Source organism: Euprymna scolopes, chromosome 6 (assembly GCF_053919585.1).
Source record: "Euprymna scolopes isolate OS-2025 chromosome 6, ASM5391958v1, whole genome shotgun sequence".
NCBI lineage: Eukaryota > Metazoa > Mollusca > Cephalopoda > Sepiida > Sepiolidae > Euprymna > Euprymna scolopes.
This window is the reverse complement of record NC_136487.1, coordinates 27,055,577-27,071,523: the sequence shown is the minus strand read 5'-3', so window position 1 is coordinate 27,071,523 and position 15,947 is coordinate 27,055,577. Positions and strand designations below refer to the sequence as shown.

General features: G+C 33.2%; 1 protein-coding gene across 3 annotated transcripts in view; it reads left to right on the top strand.

Annotated features, from left to right (window-relative positions):
* Positions 1-15,947, top strand: part of LOC145277584 (uncharacterized) — a 121,999-nt gene that overhangs the window by 48,515 nt on the left and 57,537 nt on the right. For 2 of the 3 annotated variants that reach the window (XM_080129092.1, XM_080129093.1), the window contains exon 2: positions 4,810-5,030. The exons of the other annotated variant lie outside the window; for it this stretch is intronic. The gene's annotated coding sequence lies outside the window, so the exon portion shown is untranslated. The remainder of the gene's footprint in view (positions 1-4,809; positions 5,031-15,947) is intronic. 3 annotated transcript variants of the gene reach the window in all.

The following is a 15,947-nucleotide window of genomic DNA, read 5'->3' as shown; positions in this document are numbered from 1 at the left end:
ATTTGTATGTTACCTAGCTTGTTCTGTGTTATAGGAGGAAATATAGGGAGTTGATGGCCTTCGTCGCATAGGGTAGAATTAGCTGCAAAGTTCTTTGCAAATAGTTTGGCCTTGTCTGACGCTGACGAGATAACCTCTGGTCCATTGATAATGGTTGGGATAGAACGCACACTTCTGTTCAGGATCCTATTTGTTATTTGCCAAAACTGGTGGGATCCAAGCCGCTGATCAGCTACCTTGGATTTAACAGACTGGGCATATAGCTCTCTTGCATTTTTTATTACTCTTTTACAGTGGTTGCTGGCAGTCATGAAAGCAGCTTTAGTCTCAGTGCATCTATTACGTTGGTAGCTATGGAAAAAGTGATTTCTGTGCGCGATAGCAGCAGCACATTCTGGGGAGAACCATGGCTGGCTGTTAGGTTTTTGTTGGAATATTTTAGATGGTATGAATTGGTCTATGCCTACAATTAACCATTCGGTCAGATTTGATACTATAGAGGACACTTCCTTTTTAAAAATGGAGTGCAGAGGTAAATCAGATATGAATGTACGGAAGCTATCCCAGTCAGCCATAAAGTATCGGTATATAGTACGGTGGAGGGGTACGTCTGGGGGCTTCTTACATTTCGTTTTTATCTTAACTGATACGACGGAGTGGTTGGAGGATCCTAGAGGAGAACGAACGGAACATGAACATAGCTTAGGAGAAGTTGAGAGAAAAAGGTCTAAGAGGCTTGCATATTGACCGGGTGTATCGGGCACACGGGTGGGTTCGCAAACAATCTGAGTGAGGTCATAAGCAATGGCAAAATCATGACAAAACCTCCCCTCATCATCAGTCTTATTTGAATGGGTCAGCCATTCCACGTTATGGACGTTGAAGTCACCACAGATATGGATGTTAGCCGAGGGATGTGAAGACTTTTGTAGCACACGAAAAGGTAAAGCCGTAACAATTACCCACTAGTATGGCATCGAGAGGCCCCACGAGAGACTACTGCATGGTCCAGATCCACTCACCAAATGGCAATACAGCAGTCCCAGTACTTTGCGCCTGCTGATAGGACAGTCTCCTTAGTGGTTAATCCAAGGTTCGGGTCCCTGACTATCAGGCAGATAACGTCAGGCCAGACAAAACGTTTACCTCCAGCACCCTTACTAGTGACATGGCCACAGGGACAGACAGAGACAGAAAAATTTCCGACATCTCAGACTACTAGTCACCAAGTACTACCGACCTTTAAGCAGCTTTTTCTTCACCCTTTGTCAGAAAAATCACTCATTGAATGAGGACTGAATGACAAAATATGAGAAGCGAGAGTTACTGGAGCTGCCGATAACACATCCACTGTATTATCTACTCTCTATTAAAAAAAAGGGGGGGAATGGGTACAAGTGACTTATTTATATCTAAGTAGTAAGGCCGGTGCTAAGTTATCAATTCAGGACACTTTTGATGATAATCTCCCCTCCCATATTAATGGGTGGAAGTTTGTCGTTATCTATCGAGTTTGAATCATTAGAGTTTCACCTTATAATTAATTAAAATCCAGTAATTAACATAAATAACATAATAACATAAAGAATGTGTTGTAGCTATGGAGGGGGTTTACATAAGATACGGGTTTATGCTATGTCGGTATATTGTTTAGAAGGAATTCTGAGAGTATAACAGTACTTAAAAAAATATAAGTCATTAGGAGTAATAGGGTAATCAATGTGAGGAGATGAATTATACAGGGTGCTGTGTACAAAAGTTTTAATTGAGTAAAGCAGAGGATAAACACATGGGAGAATGAAGGGATAAAAATAACAACGGGTACCAGGTGAAAAGTTGTAAAAATATAAAAATTATAGAGTAATGATGGATAATAATAGTTCTAAGAGATATGTACTTATTAAATATAGGGCAATTAAAAAAAAAATAAGGGAATAAAGTGAATATAAAATAACAAAAACATAAGAATAGTTAAGTGACAGAAAGAAAAAAGTAAAAGGAAATAAAAAGAATTGAGACAAAAATAAAAAATTATATATATATATGTGTGTGTGTGTGTGTGTGTGTGTGTGTGTGTGTGTGTGTGTGTGTGTGTGTGTGTGTGTGTAATAAAATGAAAGTTCAATAGATAATAAAATATCCAGTCGGAGAAAGTTATTTAAGGCCAGGGTGGAGATGTGATGCCAAACCTTTAATCAGGTCCTTATCGAATGTAAAGCATTTAATGAATGTTTTTTTTAAACCAAAAGAAAAAATATATAAGTTTTTTTTTGTGAGAGATGCTGTCTTTGTCCAATTTAGATAGGGATTCAAAGAAGCGACTCCCTGTTGGTCGTAGAAACATTGCAACGTTTTAGATATTTGACCTTGGACGAAAATATAGTGAAAAGACATTACCTCACTCTTTAGGAAGACTAAAGATTTGAAACGACCATTATTTCAAAGGTGTAGTTTTTTTTATTTCCACGTGTATCATTCCTGAAGTAAAAGTATTTTTCTTTGATAGATGATGCAAATGTTTCTGTGGTTCGTTTGCGTATACAAAAAAAAACACGATCCAAGTGAAGATTTAGTTACTTGTAGGAATAATTCATAGTTATAGACATTTTAAAGAAGCCAGTAGAATATATATATATATATATATATATATATATATATATATATATATATATACATATATATATATAACCATATATATTACCATGTATATATGTTATATAATCCTATAAATTCGTGCTGTTTTGTATTCATATTCATATTAAAACCCCTTTTTTACTTATTTAAAAAGAAAATACAACATCTCATATATGGGTTGTGGAATTCCATTCATCTGCAAAAGATCTTGCTAATTTACATATTCTTTTAGACATTCATTTTAATTAATCCCCTACTAGTTTTTTTCGATTTTCTCATGGGATGATCATCTTTAGTTAACTATTACGTGTAATTATATTCATGTAGATATTCTACCTGATTTATACTTGCATAATATTTGCATAAAAAGGTTATAGTAAACACAAACCTCATTCTATATATATTTATGTATACGTATATTTGATTTAAAAATTGCCTATCAAACTCCTCTGTCAGTTTTTGGTCTACAGACATGAAACTCAATATATAGGGTAATCGAACTCATAATGTAATTTATATTTGAGTTATAGCCGGGAAAAATATGTGCAAAAGTGTGAAAATTAAAGAAATGGAATTTGTCAGGAAACGGTCGAACGACGCCATTACAAATATGCATGCGTAACGTAATATCTATTGGATCATGTTTTCGTTTTTAAGCTTGCAGCAAACATTTCTTCATAGTTCAAGCATTAACGTCAAAAGAAAAAGTAAATCTTAAGCTAAACGTTTTGGTTTCACTTCTCATTGGTGGCGCACAAGTTATTTTTTTGTAAAATTTTTAAATTATTACTATATATTGTGTCCAATATAATATAACAATAAATACGAAATCTGCATTAATCAAAATATAGTATTTAAGCATATTTTACTATAATACCAATAATTTATTTTTCAAGGGATCATCAGTTGTTTACCATGAAACACTGTTTCGGGGATTTAAAAACAAAACAGTATATTACATCATGGCTCCCCAGCAGTGTTGATCAAACACCACCACCCTTAATCTTAGGAAGAAGACATGTTACAAACATTTGATCCAATTTCCTATTCTTAATTGCAATTACTAATCTTTTCATAGTATAAAAATGAATTTCTTACCTGTGCGATTCATCAATTTCCACATTTAAAATGGATACATTTTTTAATTTTTTAATTTATCAGTCTTGTATTTATAAGATTAGGATTAATCCATTTAACTACTTATCACCCCCACTATGATTTGTATTTAGTATATTTACATTCTTATTTATTTAAAATTAGATATATAAAGGTTAAAAATATTTTTACATATCTACATTTTTATATATATATATATATATATATATATATATATATATATATATATGTATATGTATATATATATATATATATATATATATATATATATATATATATATATAATTTTATTATATGTAATTATAAATACATTTTATACATTGCTAATATAGTTTTGGATTTCCTTTATTAATATAGTCTGGTTTATCTTAAACGATTCAAAAGCATCAGTATGACGAACAAATGCTTTATTTAACTGTTTAAATATTTTATTGTTATCCCCCACACACACAAACACACACACACACACACACACACACACACACACACACACACACATATATATATATATATATATATATATATATATATATATATATATATATATATATATATATATATATGAATGCATGTAAGTACAGTCGAGGAAGCAGGAAACTGAGGGAGCTCAAAAGTCTAGTAGTTCGAGGGAATAAACTATTAGATTAGAAGGCTTTCTGCCACCTGTGGATCTCTAGAGTGAAGGGGTTGGATTCTGCTGCTTGTCGGGTTAATCGTGGTATTTACGTTGAGAAAAGTACAATTGTTACAAGTTTGAAAACATTCCACTAAAATATCTTTAAATCAGATACACAGATGTAATATTGCAGTGATGGGCCAGGGATTGGAGTTTGGTTGATTGTGCGTAATCTGTTAGTTGGAAACTTGTTCTTTTTTTTTTCACCCTGTCAAAGATGCATCAGCCCAGAACATAAAATTTCAAATAATGCCATGTAATTTACACTGATCATTGTTATTGTTACGTAAATGAATGTGAAACTGATCGGGATGAAAAGAACCCACAAAAACATGAACGTTTGTTGATCCGAGTCATACTTTTTTTTTTTTTTTTTTTCATAGGCTTGAATCTATTTAAACAGTTTCATCGAAGGCGGCATGTGTCAACCATGAAAGAAGATCATATCATCCGATTGCCGATCGAAATCATTGATCAGTCAGAAATAATAAGAAAAAGAAAACATAAGAAAATCGCTGACTGACATGTTTGTGTTTTGACTCATCGCTTGTCTTAAACAGGCCGCTTATGTCATGCTTAAATGAAAATAAAAACGAGTTTCAACGTGAGTAGAACAAATACTTGAACTCTTGTGTTGCAATAAGATCAATCATATATCATTCTAAATGTCGACATGAATTAAAACAAGATTTTGATCCGTGATTTCGCAAGTTGATCTACGTCGAATTTTCATATTGTTCAGACAACATAATGTCGACGTTTGTGGTTAATGTAAGTTAGAGTTATGCACAACGACACTAAACACAGACACACACACACACACACACACACACACACATATATATATATATATATATATATATATATATATATATATATATATATATATATATATATATATATGCCTGTGTGGGACGTAGTTTTCAGCACTACTGATGTCATACCTGGAAGTTGGCACCAGTTAGTTGTAATGTAATCGATTCATCATATGTGTGTGTATGTGTGTGTGTGTGTGTGATAATATGTATATGATAATCGGCTACATGTTAGTCTGTCTGTCACCATATTTTCAAACTCTATTTCCTCAGAAACTAAAAGTCGCAGAACGGCGCTAGGGACATCAAATGATTGGAAATTTTACGGACTGTTCTTTATGGGTCTTTATCCGGTTAAAATAGTTTTTAGGGGTCGAAAATGGGTCAAAATTGAAAAAATCGTTATGCATTTTGTACATTCATCTTAGTTTATTTTTAATGTTTTAATTTTTAATCAGTTCATATGCGTGTCACGTTGTTACAGTGGTAACGTCACCAGCTTCGAATGTTACAGTTTCGGTTTCGATTCTAATTGACGGCACCAAAATACTTTTTTTTTTACTTTTGAAATCACGACTCTACAATAATATATATGAAATCTGGAACAAATTAAAATATCATATTTAAACGTATTTTAGGACCGAACAGAGCTGGGCGCACCCTCACTAGTCTATATATATGTATATGATAATGTATATATGCTAATGTATATATATGATAATATATAATGGATAATATATATATAATAATAATAATAATATATATATATATATATATATCATAATATGTATATTATCATATATATATATATATATATATATATATATGATAATATATATATATATGATAATATATATATTATCATATATATAAGAATTCCGAAGTTGAAGATTTTATTTATCTTAACTAATCGGGTTTTTTTGTTTTTGTTTTTGTTTTTGTTTTTTCAAAGCAAAAACGTTGTCACATTTACATTAGAGAACAATCGACATTTGTATGTTTATACTGCATATTTTTCCATGGACTCATCACAAACACAAGAAAGTTTCCGGAATGCATATTTGTATTTGAGAACTTTCTATCTTTATTTTTGTTTTTGTTTTTGTTTTTTTTCTGATGAGTCCACGGAGGAAATATGCAGTATTGACATATAAATATCAGTTGTTCCACTATTAATGAAACAGATCCAAATGTGCCGAAATTTTTGTTATGAAAAAAATAATGATTGCTAAGATTAATAAAATCTTGGACTTTGGAATCTAGCGAAATTGCTATTTATTTATATATGCTCTATTGTTAATGCTTAACAATCATTGAGCTTGGGATGTAAAAAGATTGGTACATATAAAGAATACTTTCGCATACACATATATGTATACACACACATATATAAATATACAGAATATATATGGCAATTAAGCTACACACAATTTTCTGCTTTTTAACCTCGTGAGGATTCTTCAGACTATTGCATAAAATTGATGTTACCGTGTGGTTTTATATCTACAGGTGATGTAAAATGTGCTAGCTATTTAATCAGATTATTGGTTATTCCCATTCTCAGCAGCCAATGATTACGCTTTTATCAAGCAAAGGTTTACTAGGTGTGTCAGAAATTTCGTGAAAAATAGTGAATAATTCCACCCCATCTTTCCAAGCTTATAACTCCTCGAAAAATGTAATTCAAGCCCTAATTTTATTTTTCAATTAAAGGAGCAATGACCAAGGTTTCATTAAAAAAAAACAAAAAAAAACAAACAACGTGGGTTTTTTTAATAAAGGTTTTAAACTTCGGACTTTATAGGTAAATTTCTAATAAACACTACTTTTTTTGTTTTAAATTTGAATATATTATTTATTGACCTTTTCTCTTCAATTTGTGATATATAACACTTTGGTGAGTAAATTAATTATTTACGTTTTAATAGACATTTCAAAATGGGAGGTATGAATTATTCGAACCCCTGTCTTTCCAAGCTTATAACTACTCGAAAAATGTAATTCAAGCCCTAATTTTTTTTTCAATTAAAGGAGCAAGGGCCAAGGTTTCATTAAAAGAAACAAAAGGAAAAACAAACAACGTGGTTTTAAAAAAAAAAGGTTTTAAACTTCGAACTTTACAGGTAAATTTCTAAAAAAACACTACTTTTTTTTAAATTTGAATATATTATTTATTGGCCTTTTTTCTTCAATTTGTGATATATAAAACTTTGGTGAGTAAATTAATTATTTACTTTTTAATAGACACTTGAAAATGGGGGGGCGTGAATTTAAAAAAAACGTTTGTCTAAAATATTATATTCGGTTTATTGGAAAGAACATAAAATTTCACATTGACCCTGAAAATATCGTAAAAATAGAATCAATAGAAAAATTTTGATAGATATTTAAAGTTTAAAAATTGAAAAATATTGAGTTCGTAAAATTCATTACTGTTTTTTAAAAAATAAAAAAAAGCATTTCTATTACTTTTAAAACAACTTTAATAGTTTATTTTGGAAGTATAATCCATAAAGAAAATAAACAACCCACTTTAAAAAGAGAAATTACGAGTTTTTTATATTTTATTCGCAGTTTCGTGTTAGGGGTGTCAAAAATTCCTACAAAAATTCTGATACACCTAAAGGTTTACTTAAGCCGTAATTCACCTCTTTCTTTATTTATTTTTGGAGGAAATGGGCCGCCTTTTGTGTATTAAAAAGATGGCCGACTCCTTCCAAAAATCTCACTCTTGGTTTTATTAGAATGATCACGTGATTATGAAGAGAAATCATATTGTGTGCATGTTTGCGTGTATTTTTTTTTTTTTACATAGGAGTCACCATTTATCAAGGCCCGGGCGGCACTCGAGGATAAGGGTTACTGGGTGTAAAGTAGACAATGAGATAATATTGTAGTAATAGTTAGTAAAGGAAATTTGGTAAATTATATTATTTAAGGGGGCGGTTCATCAAGAATTTGTATGCGTTGGACTTGAAGACTACCAAATTGTAGTCAGCTGGAAAGCAGGCAAACCGAAGAGAGTTCCACGGGCGTGCAGTTCTAAGAAAGAAACTTTGTTAATGGAATCTACGTTTAGGTTTAAGCGCGTATAAAGAGTATGGGAAATTATTGATAGTGTTTTTAGCTAGACGAGTGTTTTCCGTGAAAGTTTGGCGAGGGGGACCATATATTGGAGCTCAGACGAACACTTGCCGTGAAAATAACGAAAAAGCAGAGACAGGCTCGCAATATCTCTTTTGTGTTTTTTATGTGTGCGCTTATATATGAACTTTTGTGTCAGTCTTTGTATATGTAGTTCTGGCCTTTGTGTGTGTGTGTGTGTGTGTGTGTGTGTGTGTGTGTGTGTGTGTGTGTGTGTGTGTGTGTGTGTGTGTGTGTGCGCGCGCACGCGCGTATCCTACGTGTATATTTGCAAACTTATATACGTGTTCGTATGGTGCGTGTGTGTTTACGTGAGTATACGTACTTATGCATGTGTCTAAGGGCGGTTGTTTGTGGCATAGTTCAATGATCCCATTGTTTTCTATCATTACTTCTTTTTATTCCGTGAAAATGTATGAAAATGTCAAGAATCGCGGAGAGTGGCGGTGAGATGAGGACATTTAATGAATAATTTTCGTGGAATGGACAAAACTAAACATCATCGGAAAGGAAATTCCCGGCAAATCTACTTTTACTATTAAAAAATGAAAAGTTGAGCAAAACCTTTCAGGATGAGCAAGTTTCACCGACCGTGGTCGGAAGCAAGTAAATAAAACGCCGACCATTTTGTCCACTGTGTCGCGGTAAGATAAGTCAAGTGGTTTAATAATACTAATAATAATAATAATAATAATAAGAAGAAGAAGAAGAAGAAGAAGAAGAAGAAGAAGAAGAATATTAATGATAATATTAATAATAAAATATTAATGATAATATTAATAATAAAATACTAATGATAATATTAATAGGAAGAAAAATAAGAATATTAATATATATATATATATATATATATATATATATATATATATAAAGAAATTGTTTGTCTGTATGCGTGTCTGTGTGTGTAAATTTCCCTACCGAACTACTCTGTCAATTTTCAGTCTATAGACTCTTGATTTGATATAAGGTGTATGGAGATTTGGGAAACAATTTTAATCGCTTTTCGGCAAGAAATTTGGCTGTCAAGGGATCAAAGTTCAACGATTTGACCTTTGAAAACTCTAACAAACTCCTCCGCCAATTTTGGGTCTAAACACTTGAAATTATAGATGTAGGTTACTTAGATATGGCTCAAACTTTTAAATTCAATTTGAACCCAAAACAATAAATGTTGAGGGGTCAAAATTGAAGTCAAAGTTTAAAAAAAACATGTCTCTGCGGTCTCCACCAAATTACTCAGCCAATTTTTTTGTTTCAACATTTGACATTTTACATTAAGTTTATTCAGACATAGGGCAAACTTTTAAATCGGTTTTAGCCAAAAATTTGGTCAAATTTCTAAAGATTTGATCTTTACTGTTTTTAGCAAACTATTCAGCCAATTTTGGGTCTAAACATTTGAAATTTTACATAACGGCAAGCTTTTTAATCAGTTTTGGGCGAAAATTTAAAATAAAAAGTGAAATACAATTGAATAAACATATACACATATATGAACACACACATACTCATACACACATACACATAAAATAAATAAGAGAATAATTTTCAAACCTACAACCACATGTGTTTTGAACTTTTGTTATGTTACAGTGTAGGAGATGATAATTACTGAAATTAGTACACAATGTAAGGGAATTAATTTCTATTAATATCGACGATTGGGCACAAACAGTAAACAGTCCGACACTATTCAACAACAGGAAATCGGGATTGACCGCTTATTCTTAAATTCCCTAAAGACGGCATGATTTTTTTCTGGAAAGGGCCTTTTAACTATAATATTTTTAGAATAAATATTACTTATTTTTTTTTTAAATAATTATTGAAACTATTCGCTTTTACTCTGGCATTTATGTCATGAGGCAAGCATTTATTTAAAAAGATTTTCAGGTGGAGGGCGATATTACTCGGATGACTTTTCACAATTTTTTTTCTTCTTTGTGAACTATTGATAAGCCGGTTCTGCGATGAAGTGACAGCTGTCATGTCTGACAAAGTAAACTCTTCATTGTTTGCTTTTATCCTTAATCTATATTGTAATACTCTTCTTGTCTTTATCTACATATTCAATACTTATATATACTTACAGACGTCACATCGGAACTTTTTTTCTGTTCTATTGGAATTCGAACCCGTAACTCATATGTTGAATGTGAGACTTAACATTCGATACTACTTGAGTTGGAGATGACTCTCTATTATATTTACAATAAAAAATGCTTTATTGCTTTTAAATAATCTATTTTTATGTGCGTACTTTCGACGGGGAATTTTTATCCTCGGGCCCCAAAATAAATATAGATTAGACCATTCCTATAGTGATCTGGTCCCTGTTGATTTTGACGTATGAGTAAAGTTCCATGCAGTTCTAGGAGGTCCACCCTCTCAGGCTTTGCTTTCTCTCGTTGAAACGGGGTTAGTTTATTGCTAATCGCCCGAGGCGCCCTAGCCGGAGAATGGCCGGGGCTATCCAAATATTTTTTGCAGGTCAGAGTACTCATCCAAGCCACCCCTTGAATAAGATTAGGCCACATACCAGATTTATTCATATTTTTTGTCATTTTTTTTTTCAAAATAAAACCTGCGATACATTTTTACGTACTGATTCATTCACAGAATAGCCAACATTAGAAAAAATTTAAATGTAGCTTAATATTGTTTATATATATAGAGAGAGGATATATATATATATATATATATATATATATATATATATATATATATATATATATATATATATTCCGTTATTATATGTTAACAATTATCGATTTTTTATTTTGAAAGGGTTAGTCTATAAAGTATATGCTGAAGCATATGTACATGTATAAACACACACACACACACAGATATATATATATATATATATATGTGTGTGTGTGTGTGTATGTGTTTGTTGTGGGTAAAGTATGCTTTATTAATTATATTTCACTCTTAGTGTATACCAATCCTTTTTATTTAGAAGCTCAATAGTAGTTAAATATAACAAGAGAGAGTATCGAAAATAATAACAGTATTTCTATTTTACAAGATCCAAATATTTACTTTCTTACTAAACAATCCTTTTAGCATGTAAATATTTCAGTACATTTTTTACGGATCTGTTTCCTTACGTAGAAATAAGCAATTATTATTATGTCGATATCGAATCTCTTCGTATGTATATCTATTAGAAAAATATTTTCATACTTATACTCATCAGAAAAATTATTTGCTTAGAAAGAAATATGCATAACAATATAATGTTGGAAAAATGAATTCCATAGAAGATCCAGCATCGTGTATTTAAGTAGACATCTTGGTATTAAGTGTCTATTAAGTCTCTCTCTCTCTCCTCCCCCCCTCTCTCTCTCTCTCTCTCTCTCTCTATATATATATATATATATATATATATATATATATATATATATATATATATGTGTGTGTGTGTGTGTGTGTGTGTGGGGATGTATGTATAGATGGATAGATAGATAAGATTGAGAGAGAGGAGGGAAGGAGAGAGAGACACTTAATCGAGATATATAAATATATATATATATATATATATATATATATATATATATATATAATACGTATGAAATACATTTAAAAGCCAAATTCAACGCAATAGTGTGCAAAATAAACCAATTTCTTTTTTAATTAATACTTCGACGATATGCGCTATCATCATAATTTTATACATTTTTCATCGCCTTGGTGGTAAATGGAAGCAAAAAATTAATACAAAATCCACGTGTTGTTCGTCTGCGACTTTCATATCACGTGCGCTAAGCGTAATCTTTCGACATCAGAAAATATCACCACATATTGACACATATGTTTTAGCTGTATTGATTTCCTTTTATCTGTGAGAAATGTTGCTTCCAGTTTTATCCAGGAAGGAGAAACCAAATCGAAAATGAAATAAATGTGCAACCCCCCCCCCTCACCCGGAAAGTATTATCTTGTTTATATTTGAACAAAATAAAATTTGGTTTCCGTTTTCTTTTCTTTCTTTCTTACTCTTAAATTTATAAAATTATATGTAAGTCATTACTTCGACGAAATTATAATTTTAGAGTGAATTTTTTTTTTATAAATTTTAATTTATTTTATTTAAGTACGAGGTGTCTTCAATAAGTTTGAAACTTTTTGTACAAGGATTTAAAACTGTTGTAGACTCTTGAAAATTCGATATGTTATTGTCATACATCTTATGAGATGATTGACCAGTTTTTATGATTTCAGATTCAAAGAAACAGTTACAGTATGACCTCCAATCTGTAGTGGAATGGTGACATAAATGGATGGTCAAATTTCAATGCTGCCAAGACTAAACTGGTTTCCTTCAATAACTACAAGAAACCTTCTCTGCCACCTATAGCAATGGCCAGTGACTCCCTGTCTGAGAGTACATCTTTCAAACTGATTGGCCTAACGTTCACAGGAAACATGAGCTGGAACAATTATATTGAAAACATTGCCAGGGCCGCTGCGAAAAAGGTAGGCTCTCTCTACCGTGTTAGAAAACTACTGACACCTGAAAGTATCCTGTATCTCTATAAGGCCACCATTCGCCCATGTATGGAGTATTGTTGTCACATCTGGGCTGGTGCGTCTGCTATTAGTCTCTCGCTCCTAGACACCCTAGACAAGGTTCAAAAAAGAGTCGCCAATCTGATAGGCCCTGAACTGGCATCTAAGCTTCAGCCTCTGTCCCATCGACGAAACGTTACATCCCTCTGCCTGTTCTACAAGTATTTTAATGGTGAGTGCTCTGACGAACTGCAGACATTGTGCCCCCACGACGTAGACACCCTCGACAAACACGACAGGCAGCTTAATCCCACCCCCACACAGTAGAGATCCCTAGATGTAAAAGATCTTTCTACTCCAGTAGTTTCTTCCCCAGAACCGCTAGACTCTGGAATTCCATTCCAAGATCCTGCTTCCCTAACTGTACTGACATACAGAAGTTCAAGTGTAACGTGAACCGACATCTTGCTGCCCAAATCCCTACATAGTGTTCCAGTAGTTGCTGACCCTGATAGTAGCCCTCTACACAAAAGTGGCAATGTACCTTGTTTGGGGTGAAAATGTAATAAAAAAAAAATTTTAATTGGAATACATCCTACTAAAACCTTATTGGCACAGCTGGTGAATTTCAAAAATGCAATAAAATTCTGTTTTAAACTTGGAAAAAATGCCACAGAAACGTATGGAATGCTTCAGCCTATTTTTTGGGCCATCCTGTATGAATTGAATATCAGTTTTTGAATAGCAAGTACTGCTGCCACATCTGGGCAGGAGCTGCTAAAAACTGCCTTGACAGAGTACAAAATAGATTTTTGGGGGATGCCCTTTTCTCTTCCCTGCAACCTCTCTCCCACAGAAGAGACGTTGCGAGCCTGTCTTTGTTTTATCGTTATTTCCATGGCAGGTGCTCGTCTGAGCTCCAATCCCTCGTCCCCCTTGCCAATCTTTCACGAGAAACACCGTCTGGCTAAAACTACTGTCAATAATTTTCCCCACTCTTTATCTGTGCCTAAATCCAAACGTAGATTCCATGAGCAAAGCTTCTTTCTTAGAACTGCACACCAGTGGAACTCTCTGCCGCTTGCCTGTTTCCCACCTGACTACAACTTGGACTTCTTCAAGTCCAACATAAACAAACTCCTGACAAACCGCCCCCTTAAGTAAGACACTCTATCAAAACCTCCAATACTAATGATTACTACAATACTATCTCATTGATTACTGTACACGCAATAACCCTTATCCCTGAATGGCTGTCGGGCCTTGATAAGTGGTGACCCCCATGTAAAAACAAGCGTAAGAAATTCAAGGAAGGCAGAGAGTCTATAAAGGATCATGAGAGGTGTGGAAGGAGTTAGGAAGTCAGAACACCAGAATTGATTGGCCAAATAAAGAATTTCATGGATAACGACCGTCGTGTGTCTATAAAGGCAATAAGGGCACAGTTTGATATCAGTGTGGAAACTGTACATACAATTATTTATGAGGAACTGAAGATGTAGAAGATTTGCGCGAAGTTTGTCCCAGGGGTGCTCAGAGAAGATCAGACTATTTGACCGAGATGGGCATGAAAACAGTTCCTCACCCTCCCTATTGTCCAGACCTTGCTCCTTGTGACTTTTGATTATTCCCTAAGCTCAAGGAAAACCTTAAAGGCTGTCGTTATAAGACAAATGAGGAGATGTGACGAGGGTTATTAGCACACCCACATGGGGCCTTCCAGAAGTTGTTGGAACTGTACAACAAGTGCATTGCATCCGGAGAAGATTACTTTGAAGGTGACTAGAGTATCATGCGTGTACTATCATACGAAAAAAAGTCTGGAAACTTACTGGAGGCACCTCGTATAGTATATGTTAAATATATGTAATTTATTTAATATATATGTTATATTTACATTTTACATGTATTATATTTTATCGTGTATACAAATGTATGTTTGTATATGTATTCGTGTGAGTGTATTTATGAGAGACTACCTCCAAAACTGATCAAGAGTTCGTGAACATAAAAGCAAAGACAGAAGAATTACAACTTTTTATATGTATGAAAGATTTTCCCAGCTTTGTCTGGCTATCAAATATGTTGGACATCAAGAAAAGTTATGAATTCGCGCATTCCACCCACAGATGAAATAATACAGCGATTGTTCTGCTAACAAGTCGTTTACAAAAGTCAAACACTTGCTTAGAAAAATGATTCCCAGCAATAAATGACCATAAGCGTTGATACGTAGTAAAAATAATACAAACTTTTATTGTATATTATTTGGATAAACAAGTTAAAATCATTTAAAACAAGGTTAAAACATCAGTAAGAACCTACCATTTCTGAATGTTCAAATCGATTTATCCAGAGATTAATTAATACATTGGCAGACAGACCTACGGACATACAAACAGTCAGACAGACAAAAGCGTGGGCTTTTGTATTTTAATGTGGCAATCTCTGTGACAAAGATCACAAAGATGTGTGATCCCGAGATTATTAGTATTGGTTATTCCCCTTCAGCGAACCTGCTTTTTCAGAGCAGCATTAAACAGCTTCTCCTTCCTTGATTTCAGATGTTAATTCACAGTTCTCCATCGTGTGCGTCCACTTGCAATGCTTTCTTTCATGGCGATTGCTTTCAACATCCTTGTATCGCCATTGGAGGCAACCGGTGGACCTTTTCCCAGATGGCGCAATCAGTGTAGACTGCGTTGCCTGAATAAAGTGCACATGCTAGTAAGCTTTATGATTTCTGTGTTGGACAGGTTAACCTGTCAAAATATACCAAAACTGCGAAAAAGACTTCGTGGAAGGAAAGTGTTAAAAGAGTGGAAGAAAGAGAGAGAGAGAGAGAGAGAGAGAGAGAGTGTGTGTGTGTGTGTGTGTGTGTGTGTGTGTGCGTGTGTGTGTGTGCGTGTGTGTGTGTGTGTGTGTGTGTTAATCTAAAATGATAGTCAGTTTCTGTAAAAATGCCTTAGTGTGAGAGCTCGATGCGAAACACAGCATACATAATGTTTAAAAGAAAATATACAACACAAACTTAGCTCTATCTCATT